Source organism: Fukomys damarensis, unplaced genomic scaffold, assembly GCF_012274545.1.
Source record: "Fukomys damarensis isolate Sample0158 unplaced genomic scaffold, DMR_v1.0_HiC HiC_scaffold_8, whole genome shotgun sequence".
In the NCBI taxonomy this organism is placed as follows: domain Eukaryota; kingdom Metazoa; phylum Chordata; class Mammalia; order Rodentia; family Bathyergidae; genus Fukomys; species Fukomys damarensis.
Window position 1 is genome coordinate 3,751,906 of NW_022900920.1, and position 16,970 is coordinate 3,768,875.

At 36.6% G+C, this 16,970-nt stretch overlaps 1 protein-coding gene and 1 pseudogene across 3 annotated transcripts in view; both read right to left on the bottom strand.

Moving 5' to 3' along the window:
* The window catches only part of Hpse2 (heparanase 2 (inactive)), a 770,839-nt gene that overhangs the window by 700,073 nt on the left and 53,796 nt on the right, over window positions 1-16,970 (bottom strand). The window lies entirely within an intron of this gene.
* On the bottom strand, window positions 9,927-11,663 carry LOC104872326 (annotated as a pseudogene).

Sequence of the window (16,970 nt, forward strand, 5' to 3'; positions counted from 1 at the left end):
CACAGAGTATATAGACAATATATGTAAAATATAAAGAATGTATATGAAATATATAGAGACAATATATAAAGAAAATTATATATATAATATGGCTATAAATAAGGGCAGTAAATAAAGGTAAAATCATGTCATTTGCAGGAAAATGCATGGAAATGGAGGTGATCATGACAAACAAAATAAGACAAACTAGGAAAGACTTGTCTCACATGTTTTCTCTAATATGTGGAATCTAAAAAAAATGCTGTGAAAGAATGTAAACTATTATTAGACAAGAGAATAAGGGTAGATATGCAAGTGCTATAAGGGAAGTTAGTAGTGGGGATGGATATAATCAGAATATATGATGTTAATAGGGAGAGGTGGAAGGGTTGAAAGGAGGCCAGGGGAATGGGGAAAAATAAGAACCAAGATACGTCATGTAAAGGTGCAAGTTCCCAATGATGAATGTAACTGTACTGTATACCTAAAGTGTACCAATAAACTTAATTAAAAAATGACATTGAAATGCAATGTTTTCAAAATTAATAGGCAATAATAAAATGTATTTTTAAATGCAGTATGAAAATTTTATAAAATAAAAAAGAAAATGTAGGGGAAATATTTCAAGAAAACTATAACAAAGAATTTGTGTCTAGAATACATTAAAAGCTCTCAACTCAATAATAACAAATAAGTCAATTTTAGCATGAAGAAAGGAGATAAGCAGTGATTATACCAAGGAAAATATACAGGTAGTAAATAAACATATAGTGTAATACTGAATATCATTCATTATTAGATAAATCCAAATAACAGCACAAGGTATCACTACACACTCACTAAAAATATTTTTAAAAGACTAACCACAAAACACTTTGATGAAGATACAGAACAACTGGAACTCTCATGTTACTGGGGGAATGCAAAATGGTTCAAGCAATTTGAGGAAAAGTTTGAAAATTGTTCAGAAAGTTATACATATACCTACCACAAAATCCAGCAATTTCCCTCATAGGTATTTACCCCAAAGTAATGAAAGTGTATTATAGTAAAAGATATGAGTCTCACAGCAGTTTTATTCATATCAGCCAAAAACTGGAAAGAAAATTTTCCATCATTTAAATGGGCAAGCAAATTGTAGTACTGTATGTTCATTCAATGAAATATTAATTAACAACAAAAAGAAAAAACTTTCTGATAAATGCAAAAAACAATGTAACTGACAGATATCCAAAGCATCATACTAAAGTGTAGAGGGGGACTATAATGACAGAAAGTAAATCAATAGTTACTAGACAGAGACAGACAGACAGAGTTAACTAAAAGGGCAAAAAAAAACTTGCTGAGGAATAGTAATGTACTATAAGGGTTAATGAAGATATTTGTCAAAACTCACTAAATTCCACACTTTAATATTGGCAAATTTTATCAAAATAATGTTGACTAATAAAAGGGATGGATGGAGGGGGTGTATTTTTTAACAATTTACAAAGGCTATTGCATGCTCTGTCTACTCACAAGGTAATTTCTCACATAAATCTAATTTAGAGTCCTCCTAAACACTTGAGACAGCATCAATAGGATGTTGGCAAAAAGCATGAGTGCTTCAGAACTTCATAAAAGAATCAGTTTAACAAAATCATTGCACTAAGAGAACATCTGGGAGTAAAAGCAAGGCTCAAATAGTAGTTAGATGATAGGGTAAATTTGGGATAGAAAAGGAGTCTTGGACAAGTAAAATAATTTGTTTAAATATTTTTAGAATACCGAAATGGAAATTCAGATGCAGAGATGAGAAACTATCCCTAAGGAAAACAACAATAGCCCTGAGTTTCTTATAGATCCATACACACTAATTTGAGTGCTCATGACTTCTCAATCCTGAGGAAAACTGGAAATTCCACACTCCCTTCTCTCAGCAAGAGTCATACCTTCCTCCACATGACTTCTTTTACCACCACAAGAGACATCTAATTGACTTTTCTGCCACATGAAGCTGGCACCAAAACAAACCAAGCCATGAGGTGGCTGACCCAGAATTACTGATGAATGTTTAAAATAAACATGTTTTTAGCCAATCTGGAATAGCATATTTCTAAGACGACAGAGAACTCTTAAAAGTTAACTAACTCATCAGAACAAACTGTCCATCCAATGGAAGTTTTTCAGTAATTAGTATCAGACCACATATCTTCCTGCAACTGAGCTTATTTATCATTCAAGGAGGCTGCTTCTGCATGCCTCATGTTAGTCTCAGGATTTTTATTTTCATTGGCTTCTGTCCTCTTATACTTCTACAAAAGGCCAAGAAAAAAAAAAACATTTAATTGAAAGATCCCACATTTTCCCCAAGCAGAAATATTTACCTTTTTCTTTTCCTACCTATCAGATTAGACAACTGAGGAAAAACAACGAGGCTTGGGTGCAAAAGAGAGGGTCTCATTGAAAGCATGAACTTACATAAGTGTTCTGTCATTTGGAGATTTTAATGACATGCTCTCTGCTGAAAGTTTGATGAGTGCCTAGAATGATCTATACAAAAAGTGTCATCAGACCCACATGAAGACTGTAGTCTAACATTAAATGAGGAAGTATCAAAGTAAATGTCCTGAAAGAACTTACTTGACTGCATAGCATAAATGACATATGCTATGTCAAGCAACTGTTTGCTGTTGTTGTTTCCTGTTTATGTTTGTTTCTCTTCTGAACAGGCTCTGGCTGTGGCTCTAAATGGAGCAGTACAACTTCATGTGAGTCCTTTTTCAGACAGAAGTAAACCTTTGAAATTAACTGACTATTCTGCCAAAGTGGCAGATCTTGCTGTTCCTTTTGCTAGAGGGCCTCAAGAGCTATTCTGGTCAACTTCAGGAGCAGAAAGAGCAACCACAATCATTTGAGAACCTCCCTGGGTAGACACTTTCATCACCCTAGCAGGCATATGCGACCTGCGCACAGGTCACTTGCCCTTTTTGAATTTAATGATATAACAAATATAAAAAGGAAGTTTTGTTACTTATATACATCAACTATATCATATATTTTATACACAGCCCAAGAAAATTATTCTTTCAGTATGGCCTAAGCAACTCAAACAGTTGGATACATCTAAAGGAATTTTCCTATTGTCTGCCTCCCTGTGGGGTTTCTCCAGTTCAGTACAGTCATTCATTTCACGGGCCAAGATATAACTAACTTGTTTAAAAAGACAGGATAACAATTAATTAGTTAACTACCTACTCTTACGTACTTCACATATATAATACAATATCTTTCTATACTAACACAATTTAGCAGTTATAGAGTACCAGTTAAGAGCAAAGACTTTACAGACAGACTACCTCAGATTTTTAAAAATTTTACCACATACATCAAGTGACCTTAGAGAAATTATATAACCTCTTGTTCCTTAGTTCCTTAGTTTATCTATAAAATAATGAGAGAATCTACTTTACAGAATTTTTGTGATAGTGAAATGAAATAATAAATGTTAGACCCTTATCATTTGTGCTTTACAGATCATATAGCTAGAGTTGAAATATAGGTATGCCTGACTCTAAACCCAAAGTCCTTCACTGCTACACCACTTTGACCAAAAAATTCTCACAACCAACATTTCTCAACATATGTTCTATATAACATTGATCTCTTGAAGAAAAGTATTTTGTAACTCTTGAAGATTTATACTACATATTAGTATATTAAAAGATCTTCAAAGAAATATGTTTAACTTGGCTTATGCCAATGATTCATAAATATATTTGACAATTCCATGGATATTGAAAAGTACAGAAACATTTTTGTGCTAAAAACAACTAATAAACTAACACACCACAAATAAAATGTGAGTGATGGTGATGAGAATTATGTCCAAATTCCCTAAATCCTACAATTAATATTTACATTAGCCATTCCCCACAGTACTAAACTAAATGTATTTTGAGAAACAGCAAAGATTACATAAATTGTTTACAAGAAAAAAATAGCATATAAAATTGAAGTTTTAAAAATTAAGAGCCGGAGTCCTGCCCCAATACCACTGGTAAGTGTGCACAGATCCCAATAAGAAGCTGGTGTGCACCAGAGCAGTGGGGCTACAGGCACATCCAGAGAGGGATGAAACTGGACACTAGCTGCTTGGGCCTACAGCCACCAGCCAAAGATCCACCTGGAAAAAGAGCAGCACAGGTACAAATCAACAGCCACAAGTCAGGCCTAATAACATTGGTGTGTGCAGACCCTGGCCAGAAGCTCACCCAGGTAGCAGTAACAGGGATACACAGCCCCCAGGCAAAGGCCCTCCCAGAAAACAGCTATGTAGGAGGGCAGGTCGAAGCCAGAGGTGTACCTACATAGTATCCCAAGTGTGCACAAGCCCAGCCAGAATGCCACCCAGACAACAGGGTAGTGCAAGGATCCACAAGGCCACCACTCTGAACTCAGGAATTGGTGCAGCGGTGAATAGCAGAGAAAAGGCCACTCTCCATGCTTGATGAGAATTAAAGACCACTGTGTGAGCAAAAAGTTGTCTCAACAAAGATGCAGCAGGCTTCATCAGATGAAATGAGAAGATACATAAACAACTCTAAAACCAGACTTCCAGATCACCTAAGGCAACCCCGAAGGTCAACGAGACAGAACAATCTGATATTCGACCACCTGGACTCCCAGAACTGGCAATTAGAGAAGATCTGGCAAACATGATATGCTATTGTGAGGGGAGTTGTTTCTCCAGTTCCTTTTTCAGTGACTCTGTTGTTCATGTAGAGGAAAGCTATTGGTTTTTGTATGTTGATCTTGTATCAAACTACTCTACTGAATTTGGTTATTAAGTATAAAAGACATTTGGTGGAGTTCTTGGGGTCTTCTATATACAGGATGGAAGAGACTGCGTAAAGAAAATGTGTTTCTTTATAAATCAGATTACTACTCAGCCATAAAGAATGAGAAATTAGGGGGGAAAATGATAACCAAGACCTGTCATGTAAAGGTACAAGATCCCAATAATGAATGCAACTGTACTATACCTAAAATGTACCAATAAACTCAATGAGGAAAAAAAAAAAAGAAATTAGTTGCACAAGGCATTGGAACCAGGCAGGGAAGCCAAACTTCTAACTTAATCTAACAACTGATTTCTATACCACTAGTCTCCAAAATAGGTTTTATATACACCAGGGCATGTATGGATAAAATAATATGACATCAATTAATATATTTTAGTTTGTGAGACTTTACAAATGGTGTATACTTTATATTATTATAGAACATAGTTAATATCACAAAGCAAGTATATAACATACATAGACACACAAACAAAATTTGAGGGTGTCCTCAAAACATTTTTACTAACAGAAAGACATTATCAAAAGTAGCATGCTTTTGTGTTAAAGGATAATAAGAGAGAGTAGAATAGAGTATTTGTGAAATTATCTAGCAATATCTTCCAAACCTAACATTCAAATTTTCCTTAATAGGCAATAAAAAGGAAAAGAAATTCTCATGGACTAGCCCAAAAACTAAAATAAATTGCTCTCATCATCATATTTATTTATTTATTTATTTATTTATATATATATATATATTTTTTTTTGGAGGGGGGTTGAGACAGGGTCTCACTATGTAGTTGAAACTGATCTGGAATTCACTATGTAGCCCAGGCTGGTCTCAAACTCAAAGCGATCCTCCTGCCTCAGCCTCCCGAGTGCTGTGATTACAGGTGTGCACCATCACACCCAACTCATCATATTTCTTAAAACATTCAAAGACATAAAAACCAGCTTTGACCTAGAGTTCTTAAGCAATGTCCTAAAATGTACAAGGAGAAATAAAAATGTACAAGGAGTAATACAAATGGGTATTCTGGCTGAGGGTTATATAGTTCTTCATGTCTTCTATCGCAAGACTATGCTCATGTCTCTAAGTTAGCACTGACATTCTACTCAACATCAAGAAACATATCTATCTTTCCTACAAGAAGAGCACTTTCTTATCAAGCATAGTGTTATTCATCTGTGAGTCACCAGCATTAGCCAACTACTTTTTCTCCAACTTTTGGAAGAATACCCTATTAAGTTTAATAGGTTATAGTAAGAAGAGTACTAACACAGTGTTAGAAGTACTAAGCTCAAATTCTGATCTGACTTAATTAATAGCTGTGTGAAGTCAGGTAAACCACTTGATTTCTAAATGGGTCTCTTTTTCATTAAAATCAGAATAAGAACACACACTTCATAGAATTTTTTGAAGATTGAAAGACACATAGATTCAACCAAACATTGAACAAAATATTCAAAACAGCCATATCTTTACTGAGCACGTAAAGCTTTCTTGTCATCATTTCCCAAGTAATACAAGATAAGAGATTTTTGCACTGTATTACATATTTTAAGTAATCTAGAGATGAGATAAGGTATACAGGAGGATACATGTAAGTTATATGTAAATACTACACCATTTTCTGTAAGAGACCTTAAATGTCTACAGATTTTGGTCCTCAAACCAATCTTCCATGGATAAGGATGGATGACTGAATACACAAAATACTTAGTAAACAGTAAAATATCATATGAGTGTAATATAGAAATATTAATATAAAACACAAGTCTGACAAAAGTAAAAATGATACTTTTCGTGCTTAGTATATTATATGGCATAACACGGCTGTACTGCTTATTTAAAACAGATACTATGGTTAAAAAGGTTATTTTTAGCTAACAACAACTTATTGTGATTAAAGAGATGTTTCTGGAGTAGTAAAAAATAGCAAAAATCAACAATAAATACCTGTTTTTAAATTTCAGTAATCATATCACTTCATACAACTCACATGTGTTTCTGATACTGACATGTCGTGATTAAAAGGTAAGTTATAGGGCCAGGGATTTAGCTCAGTGGTTCTACTGCCTGCCTTGCAAGCACAAGGACCCAAGTTCGATCCCCAGTACCAAAAAAATAAATAAATAAAAATAAAATAAAATGTAAGTAATAACTTTCACAGAGAGTTTTGTAAATATTTAAGTGAAACTAAACATTTAACATAGTGTCTGGTACATAGTGTTCAAAATTGTTTCTATTCTTTAGTTTGAAGGTCTCTACTCTTCATAATTTATAAAACTGTTAATTGAAAGCATTAACTATCTATTGTGGGTTCTCCATTATTTATAAAGCATGGGGTAATGGAAGAAATAGCACTTACAATATTTAGGGTATCAAAAACAGTGAAAGAACACACTTTCAAACTCTAATATGTACATAAATAAACTTTTCAGTTTTATAATATCATTATGATTAAAATTATGTTATTACAGTGAGAATGTATAACATGAGATCTACCCTATCAATAAATTTTACATGTATAATACAGTGTTGATAGCTATAGTAGATCTCTAGAATTTAACTACAGTTCATAACTGAAAGTTTATACCTGTTGATTAGCAGATCTCCCATTCCTGTTCCCTCCCAAACCCTGGCAAACAACATTCTACTCTCTGCTTTTATGAGTCTATTTTAGATATCTCTTATCTAAAAAGTTATTAATTGTCTTTCTGTAACTGATTTATTTCATTTAGCATAATGTGCCCCAGGTTTATTCATACTGCCACATAATACAGTATTGCCTTCTTTTTAAGGTTTAACAATACTTTACTGTGTGCATACAATATTTCCTTCTTTGCTGTACATTTTCTTTATTGCACAAGAACCCAAGGTCAGTTATTACTGTGTTACAAAAGCATAAAATCTCTGTATCACACGATTTGCATTTATGTCTTGCTTCTTGTCTGGGGGCCAACTGGGTTTCATTTGGTTCATGTCAGTCGAGGTCTTACACATAGGCCTGCCTCAGAGTCTTTTAGCCTCACCATCTCAGAGGTTACCGCAGGGCATACCATCCTCATGGACAAGGCAAGAGGAGCACAAGAGCACACCCAATCTTTATGCCCTAACTATGTGTTCAGTGGACCAAAGTCAGTCATACGGCCAAGTCCAAAGCCAATAAGCAAAACATACCTCTGAACACCATGACACCATGGCAAGGACAGATATAGATAAACTATAACAAGGTAGTGAAGAATTGTATCTCATACCATAATCTGGCATTATTCCTTAATTATTAGGTGGAAATATTTTCATGTCGTTATATGGATTTTTATTCTATAGTATATTCAGTACCTTTCAAAGCTCTTCAGAGTAGCTATTTCTGATATGTGTAAATACATATATGAGTATATATAATTATATATAAAGATGATAGATATTATAACATTTATATATAATATCTACTATATATAATCTGCCCAAAAATGTATATACACTTCAGGAAAAGAAAACCAGTATGATGCTTTTACAATAAATGGTGTTACCCTCGTAACTACCCACTACGCTGCCAGACCTTAGAAAAGAAATTGAAAATGCATATGCAGTAATCTTAATTACCAAGGTTACTCAGGCAGGAGTTTTCCATATAAATAAATAAATGTCTGGAAACTAATGGCTACCACTTTGATCACTTCTTGTAACTGTAGAGCCCAAAGGTAACTTGTATTAATCTCACAATGTCTCAATAAATTTAGCATTAAAATACTTATACAAGATTTTCTTTTCTGGAAGTGTGTATGCATTTTTTGGTGGACTCTATATATGCCATGTTTTCCAGGCTGTCCTCAAATTTTGGGGCTCAGAGATCCTCCTGCCTCAGCCTCCCTGATAGCTAGGACTACAGGTAAATGTCACTGCACCTAGCTACACTTCATTTATTTTTTAAATGATTATTTTAAACATGTTTTTCTAACCCTTAGTATTTTGTAGGTGTTGCTTGAATATTTTTACTATCATTATCAACTTTATTCAGCACTAATTTAAATCAATATTTCCAATACCTTATTATTTTCCTCCCTTTCAAAATCAGAATAGCTTTATCAACTAATAATCTCAGGAATAAAATTGTTGGCAAATTTGACATTATAATTATATATTTGTGTTCATATATTCACAGCCAAAAGGCTTTAAAATGCCTATCATTTATATGATTCTGAATACACTGTGTACCTTCATGTTTATAGGCCTTCACTGTACATACTGAGAGGTGAAGTTGGAAGAATCAGATACATCTTTTAGCAGAACCATCCATCCATATCCTAAATTAATGCTACTAAAGCATGAGTTATTTTTTGTATTATAAATTAAATCCCCATTGCTAGAAACACTCATGGTTATTTAACAATAGCTACAAAAGAGGCCACGGTTCTATGACCACATTTTCTTTCATTCATTCATCCAACAGTAGATACTGAGGTTTTTCCACATCTTAACCTTTAATATCTTTCTATTAACTACTAACTAAAATAACCATTAACTGTTGACATCATAGTATTACTGCAACTTTGTAGTACATTTTTAAATGAGGATATATGATGCCCCCAATTTTGTTATTTTTCTAAAGATTATTTTGGCTATTCATGTCTTTGGAGATCTCAAATGCATTTTAGGATTAATTTTTCCATTTACACTGTTAAAAACTACCATTTCTACTATGGCAGAATAGAATTGACTCTTCACATCTCTGAGTAGTACAGACATTTTAGAAATATTAATTTTTCCAATCTACAAAATATACCTTTCAGCTTATCTGTGTCTCTCTAATTTCTTTCATCAATGTTTCATAGTTTTCAGTGTACTGGTATTTCACCTACCTACTTAAGTTTATTCTTAAGTATTTCATTTTGTTTTATGTTACTGGGATTCTTAATTTCCATTTCCATTTCAGAGAGTTCATTTTTTTAAAGAGACAAATGGTTTATTTGGTGACAAGGCAAAAAAAAGTTTTAATTCCTCTTGTCTCTTCTGGTGACTGAACTGAACTGTGGTGGCCAAATGGATGACTACACGCAAGAATTCCTTCACAGATTTGACCTTTTCGCAGGAATGCAAATGCCTGAGTTATACAGGTTCTAGACAAAAGTGCCAACCATTGTGCTTTCCATTATGTCAGTGCTTGTTAGTCTCCTTATCTGCTGGCTTCATGGCAGCAGAGAGGAGTATTTCCTTGATGTTATTTGAGTCTGTGAGGAACATGGTAATGTGGTCAATGCCCATACTCCAGCCTGCTGGGGAAGCAGTCCATCCTCCCGGGTAGTGCAGAAGTTTTCACCTATGAATATGGCCTTATCATCACTAGCAGCCTTGGCCTTGTCCTGTGTTTCAAACAGCTGCCACTGCCATGGGGAAACATTCAACTCAGTGTAGGCATTACATACCTCCTTTACGACAAAAGGCTCAGAGTGCTTGGTCAGGCTCTCTTGGGAGTGGTGCCATTTAACTAATTCGGTCACTATATATGGGTGATAGCAGATGAACATAGAATTGATGCATGTCATTTCCAGGAACTCCCTGACAAGCTGATCAAGGAGTCTAGCTAAGGTGGAGGGCATTTAACAGCTTTCGCTGCACAGAAATGATCAAGAATTTTCTGAGTTCATTCAGTTTCAAAGAGGTTGTTTCAGGCAGATTCACTCACAGGAATTCATTCCACCATATGGATTCTCCAGAAGGGTAGGGTGAAGTCAATCTCATAGCCTTGGCCTTCTGGACTATCTGGGTGGTAGGTGATCTTGTAACTGCTTATAATGTTTTTCACCACTCCTGAAACCAACTTCTCTTTGATTTCCATAAGATCATGATAGTCTGCATAGGCCATGCAGACCTCACAGGTGGTGAACTCAGGATTGTGAGTCAAATCAATTCCTTTGTTGCAAAACAGGTATTCAATTTCATAAACCTGGTCAATGCCACCAACCATCAGCATCTTAGAGTTTTGGAGCAATTCTCATGCATAAGCTCATATCCATTTTGTTGTGATATGTGAGGAAAGGCCTGGCCACAGCTCCCCCAAGATTATGTTCATCATGGGAGTTTCAGTCACTAGAAACCCCAGTTTATCCAAGAATTTCATATATATATGGTGACCTTAGAGGAGATGATAAATTTTTGCCTCACATAGTCACTCAGGATCATCCCTAAGTATCTCTGTCAATACCATGTTTCCTTGTCTTTGAGGGTGAATTGCAGATGAGGTAACATAAGTAAGCAGGGAAAGAACAGTATGATCTCATAGGGAATGATGCTCAGCTCACCTTTCTTGGTTTTCCCAGGATTTCCCTAAATTCCGATTATGTCTACCCAATAGTTTGCTGTTGATATGAATAAATTCTTCCTCTGATTTATAATCTGTGGAACTGGCCTTGAATTGCAACTTGACTCCCTCTCCTCAAAGGTTATAGCAGATGAGCTTCCTCAGAGAACCTCTTTTGGCATGGATTCTACTATCTTTAAGGTAATGTTGGTCAGGTGGTCCCCAGGCTTCAGGTGACTGTATTCTTGGATGAAGTGAGTGAGATGTCTACATAGAATTTGTCAGGGTACAGATCCTTCCCACTGACCTTCAGCTGTTGGAATGTTTGACTGCAGATCTTGTAGTACTAGTTTGGGTCCAGGTTCGCTCCTCAGCATCCACACCATTGTCAGTAGTGAGACTGGTGGCAATGGCAGTAGCCTGGCTCAGCTGTTTCTCACTGAGCTCTTCCTGATTAGCCTCCTCTGCCACTTTCTTCTCTGTGTCTTTTTAGCTCATTTTTGCTCAGTTTTGGCTCACCACCCACTTTGACCTCAGCCCTCTGCATTGTGGCCATCTTTTGAACAGGCCAATTTAAAAGTAGATAGTTCATTTTTATTATATAGAAATACAACTGATTTTTATATGCTGATTTTGTACTCAACTTTACCAAATTCATTTACTGCGTTCTAAATGGTAAATTTTATGTTGTGTTTTTTACCACAATAATGCCTACTTTGGCAGTTATACTACTACTGTTGACTTACTGAAATATGTTTGATATGCAGAAAATTAATAGGCACCTGGGAACATGATGTGAAGTATTTTCTAAATAACTGTCTCCATAACCAGTTTTATCTGTGGGAGTTACAATAATATGATGTAAATTGTTGTTAACTCTAAAGTTTATTCTTGGAAGTAGTTCGCCAGAAATAACAGAGCTTTGGGTTGATTAAAATTTGAGTTCCTGTCCTATCTCTACTACTAACTAGTGGTATGACCTTGAAGCAAGTTACTTAACACCTCTGAGCTTTCTCATGCATATAATAATAAAAATAGTATCCACATCGTAAGGCTGTTATGAAAATTAAATAAAATAGTAATTACAACATGAGCACAATATCTGGCCCATATCAAATGTTTAATAAAATGTTATTAATAATAAAAATAGTCAGATACTGATAACAATGTTAAAGACAACTAATTAGGACATTCAGTCATTATTTGCCCAGTCCCTATATTTTTTTCAGCTTTAATTGAGTTTATTGGTACATTTTAGGGATACAGTACAGTTACATTCATTGTTGGGATCTTGTACCTCTACATGACAAGTCTTGGTTCTCATTTTTTCCCCTTGTCCCTGCCCTCCCTTCACCCCTCCTCCCCTCCCCATCTACAAACACTTTAATTCCATCTTTTCATTATCTCACATTTTTTCTTTTCCTTTATTACCCTTCCCCTACCCATCCCACCTTCCCTACACCTTTAGCTCCTTTCTTCCCATTTCTAAATGTCAGTAATCTTATTAGGATCTTCTGTATTATTGCAGATTATTCACACCAGAGAAACTATTTGGTATTTACACATGTGTGCCTTATTTATTTCACTTAGGAGTATATCTTCAATATGTATCCATTTTCCTATGAATGAATCTATTTTCTCATTCCCAGTCCCTATTTATAATCAAGAATATATGTACAGGGTATGTTAAAATGTACAGTATTAGATTAAAAATTTTCTCCTATATATGAACTAGATAGATACTATCTGTCACACTGATATTTCACACATATTAGTATAATGGGAATGCACAAAGACAAAAGACCTAATATTTGGAAAATAATTTTAACTATTCTCAACTATCAACTTGGCTATATTTTGCCTTCTGGGAGAGGGCGTCAAAAAGAGGAAGACAGAATCAGGCACTGTGGCACATGCCCATAATCCCAACACTCAGGAGGCTGAGGCAGGAGGATCACTGCAAGTTCAAGATCAACCTGGGCAGCACAGTGAGTTCAAGGACAGCCTGAACCACATAGTGAGACTCTGTCTCCCCCACCCACAAAAAAAGGAGAGAAAAAGAAGGATTATTTCCAAGTGAACTGATGGAGCCAAAAATCTGCTGTACTCTGACTAAATTGTTAAAATACTATGTTTAACTCATCTGCATGCTAATTCCTCAGTTTGTAAGTACTGTTTGATTGCAATAAATTCTCAAAAAGCAAAAACACAAATATCTCCTTTTCTTGTTCAGAATATCCTGACAATTTTTCCTCTGTAATAACTTCCTAACTATCCCTTTTCTTTCCCCCTGCTGGCTGACTAATGTAATCCATCCTCGTTTTATTAGCTTTTCCTTGTCCCTCTACAGTCCTTGGTCCCTCAATAGCTAGGCACATATATCACTGCTCCCTTCTGTCCTATAAGGGGCCATGAGATGAATCTTCCTAAAATGTCACATATCATTTTCTTAGTCACAATTTTTCCTTTACTTCCTTGGTTAAAGGATGAACACAGTCTGGGGATGTAGCTCAGTGGTTCCACCGCCTGCCTAATAAGCACAAGGACCCAAGTTCAATCCCCGGTACCAAAAAAAAAAGATAAACACAAACTCCTCCATTCAACTCTCAGGTTGCCCTCCACAGTCTAATCCTAAATCCAAGTTCAATTTCATCTCTCAAGAAAAACATTTTCCTACTGTTCTCAGCATATACTCCCAGTTATTTCTAAAACTTTTCCAACTTCCAATCATACAGGACTTCCAGAAGATGAATATAACACTATATTTCATGGTGCTAAGTCATCAGTAGGCCAATATCATTAGGGTCTGACTGCTCATTTTCAAACCCTAACTACGGCTCCCTCCTATACCATTAATGGAAATTAGACTACAGGGAGGAAGCCAGGTACTAGAAGTAGCTGAGAAATCAACTGCTAGGCTAGAAATAAAATCTAAGAATTTTTCTTCCTACCCACAGATAATTACTAAAAGTTACCACTTAGCTCTTATCTGTGTTTATGTATCTTTTCCTTTAAATAAACAAGCTCTAAAGCAAGACTGCTATGGTTTAGGTGTAGAATGACCCCCAAAACTCTCATGTGTTCAGAGGTGTGGATCTTAGAAGGCTACTGGATCATGGTGTCTATACTCTCCAGCAAATTAATGCACTTGTGAATCCATATTTGAATATGATATTAGGAGAGGACCAATTAGAAGGGCAGTTAGTTCACTGAGGGTATGACCTGGAAGGGTACATCTCTCTCCCCAGTTCCTCCCTTCTCTCGTGGCTTTCTGGCAACCGTGGTACAAAGAAGATTTCCTCTGCCCAGGCCCTTCCACTATGCCATCTTTGCATTGGAGCCAGCCACCCATGGACTGAAACTGTGATCAAAAATAAACCTCTCCTGCTGTTAAGATGTGGGTGTTGAGTATTGTGCATAATGATGAAAAGCACCTGAGACAAAGACTTTCAACATGTAAATGCACAAGTTATCTATGATTCCTCAATATCACTAATTTCTGCATGAGAATAATGATTACATTAGGATCAGAGATTCTCTATAGACTCAGGGCTCTTTGGGCAAATGGTGCTTTCTTGGGGACCAAGACACCACTGGAAAGACAACCACTTTTAATATAAGTAAATAAAATACTACTGTTTTCAATTTTGATGAATCTCAAACCATCATAAACTATACCATTCAGTACTTTTTGAACAAATATTTATTAAGTACCCACTATGTGTCATGCTCGGCAAGGGAACAAACATCTACATACTTAAGAGTGATGTTTTAAAATACCATGACACACTCAAAGGCAGAAATACCAGAAAAAGAGGCCTATTCTAAAATGAAGTATGAGATACAATTCTTTTATAGTATCATTTTATAACAAGAGCACCATTAGCCTTTCTGATTTTTAAATGTTATAATTATGTGTTAAAACAGAAATTCAGGGCAAGTAAGCAAGCATTTTTTACCAATCACTAGGTATTCATCACTGAACTACATAAAATGAGACTGAAGTGGAGTAGGAATGACCATGTACTAAAAACAATTTAGAATCATCAGCTTTGACTTTACTGCCTTAGTTACTTTTCTCACTGCTGAAACAAAAGACCCAACACCCAAAATTAAAGGAGAGAAGGTTTATTTAGCTCACAGTTTGTAGAAGTTTTAGTTAATAATCAGCTGGTTCTAAGGCAGGGTAGCACGACAGAGAAGAAACAGTCCATGGCATGGCAAGGTAGGCAGATGGCAGCAAGCAATGGCAGCAGGGGAAGCAGCAACAGCAGCATGAGCTTTCCCTCTCTCCCTTTATATTCAATCCAGGCTATAAGCCTATTGCTGATGACACCCATGCCCAGGGTGGTGTTCCCATTATCCACCCCTTTAATCCCAGCATCACCTCCTCAATTCACACTCATACATCCTAATCCAACCACCTTTGAAACTTCCCATCTCTGACGGCTTGAGGCTTTGGGAGGACATCTGGATGTAAGCCATAACATCAGCCAAATCCCAATTATAAAGCTAGGACAGGTTATTTAACTTGTGCTAAAATTTCTCATGTTTAAAATGGTGGTATTTGGAAAACTTAGTATGTTTTTGTGAGGATTAAATGAGATTAGATTTTTTTTTAATACCTTACAGTCTATTGACCAAGTCAGTAAGATAGTGAAATGGGCTTGAATTCATTCTGCCAGAAAACATCAGGTTGAAAATATTCATCAATTTGAAAAACATAAATGTACAAAATATCTTGACAAGACCTAAAGAAATTGGGTCAAATAAAATACTTCAGTATAGAAGAAAAATAAGAAAAGATACACTGAAGGGGTTAGGAAGAACAGTTTTACATTACTCATGTCATCCTTTCCAAAACTCTAGTTACTAAACCATAGAGATACCCTCTGCAAAGGGAAATGAGGAGGAAAGTAAGCACCAGACTGCTACACATTACAACATCAGGCCCACACCAGTAAAACCCAATGCATGGCAGGCCCCCATGGCCTGAGGGTGCATGTTATACCTAAAGAGTGAGCCTTTAAACCCACCCCAGCACCAGGCCTTACTCCATATTTCTCAGACTCTCAGTCATCCCAGCAGGTGAGTCTACAAGCCCACACCACTGCCAGGAGGATCAAGCAGCCACACATTCCAGGCTGACTCTAGCACTGGGCTAGCAGCAGTGCGCCCACAGACTCAGATTCCAGGCCTGCCTCAGGGCCAGGGTGGACACAGTGACCCTATGCCCCAGACTAGCCTAAGCACCAGACCAAGCCTCTGATTCTAGGCCAACTCCTGAAATTACAAATCCAAATTTGACTCAGCACCAGGCCAGCCTCCATGGCCCTGTGGTTCCAGGCACAACTCAGGTTTCAAAAGACCCACAGTCAGGTTGGCAACACTGACCTCAGGCACTAGGCTGGTACCTAGAGGCTTTTGGCCTACCCAGTGCTAGGCTGGACCCTCCAGCCCTGCCTTCCTGGCTAGTTCCTGGTTAGTTCCAGACAGTAGATTTTAGCACTGCACCAGCCTTGAAGGACCAGGTCTTCAGGATAACCCTACATAGCCAGGTTCTAACCATCTCCTGTGACTTAAGGATGAGGGACAGCCCTCATAAACTTAGCTTACAGGCCAGTACCTACACCCAGCCTCCACACTGGCCCCACTAAACCCAAAATCCAAGTCAGTATCAATTTTTCCAGGCACAAGACTGGCTCCCCAGACTCAGGCTCTACACATGTATTAGCAACAAGCCATAAGCAGATTCCAAGTCAGTTGCTGTGGCCCTGTGCTCCAGGAGAACCAGGATCTAGACATGGGACACTAAATTCAAAGGTCAGGTCCACTCCTGTAGATTTCAGGAGCACTCCAGAAC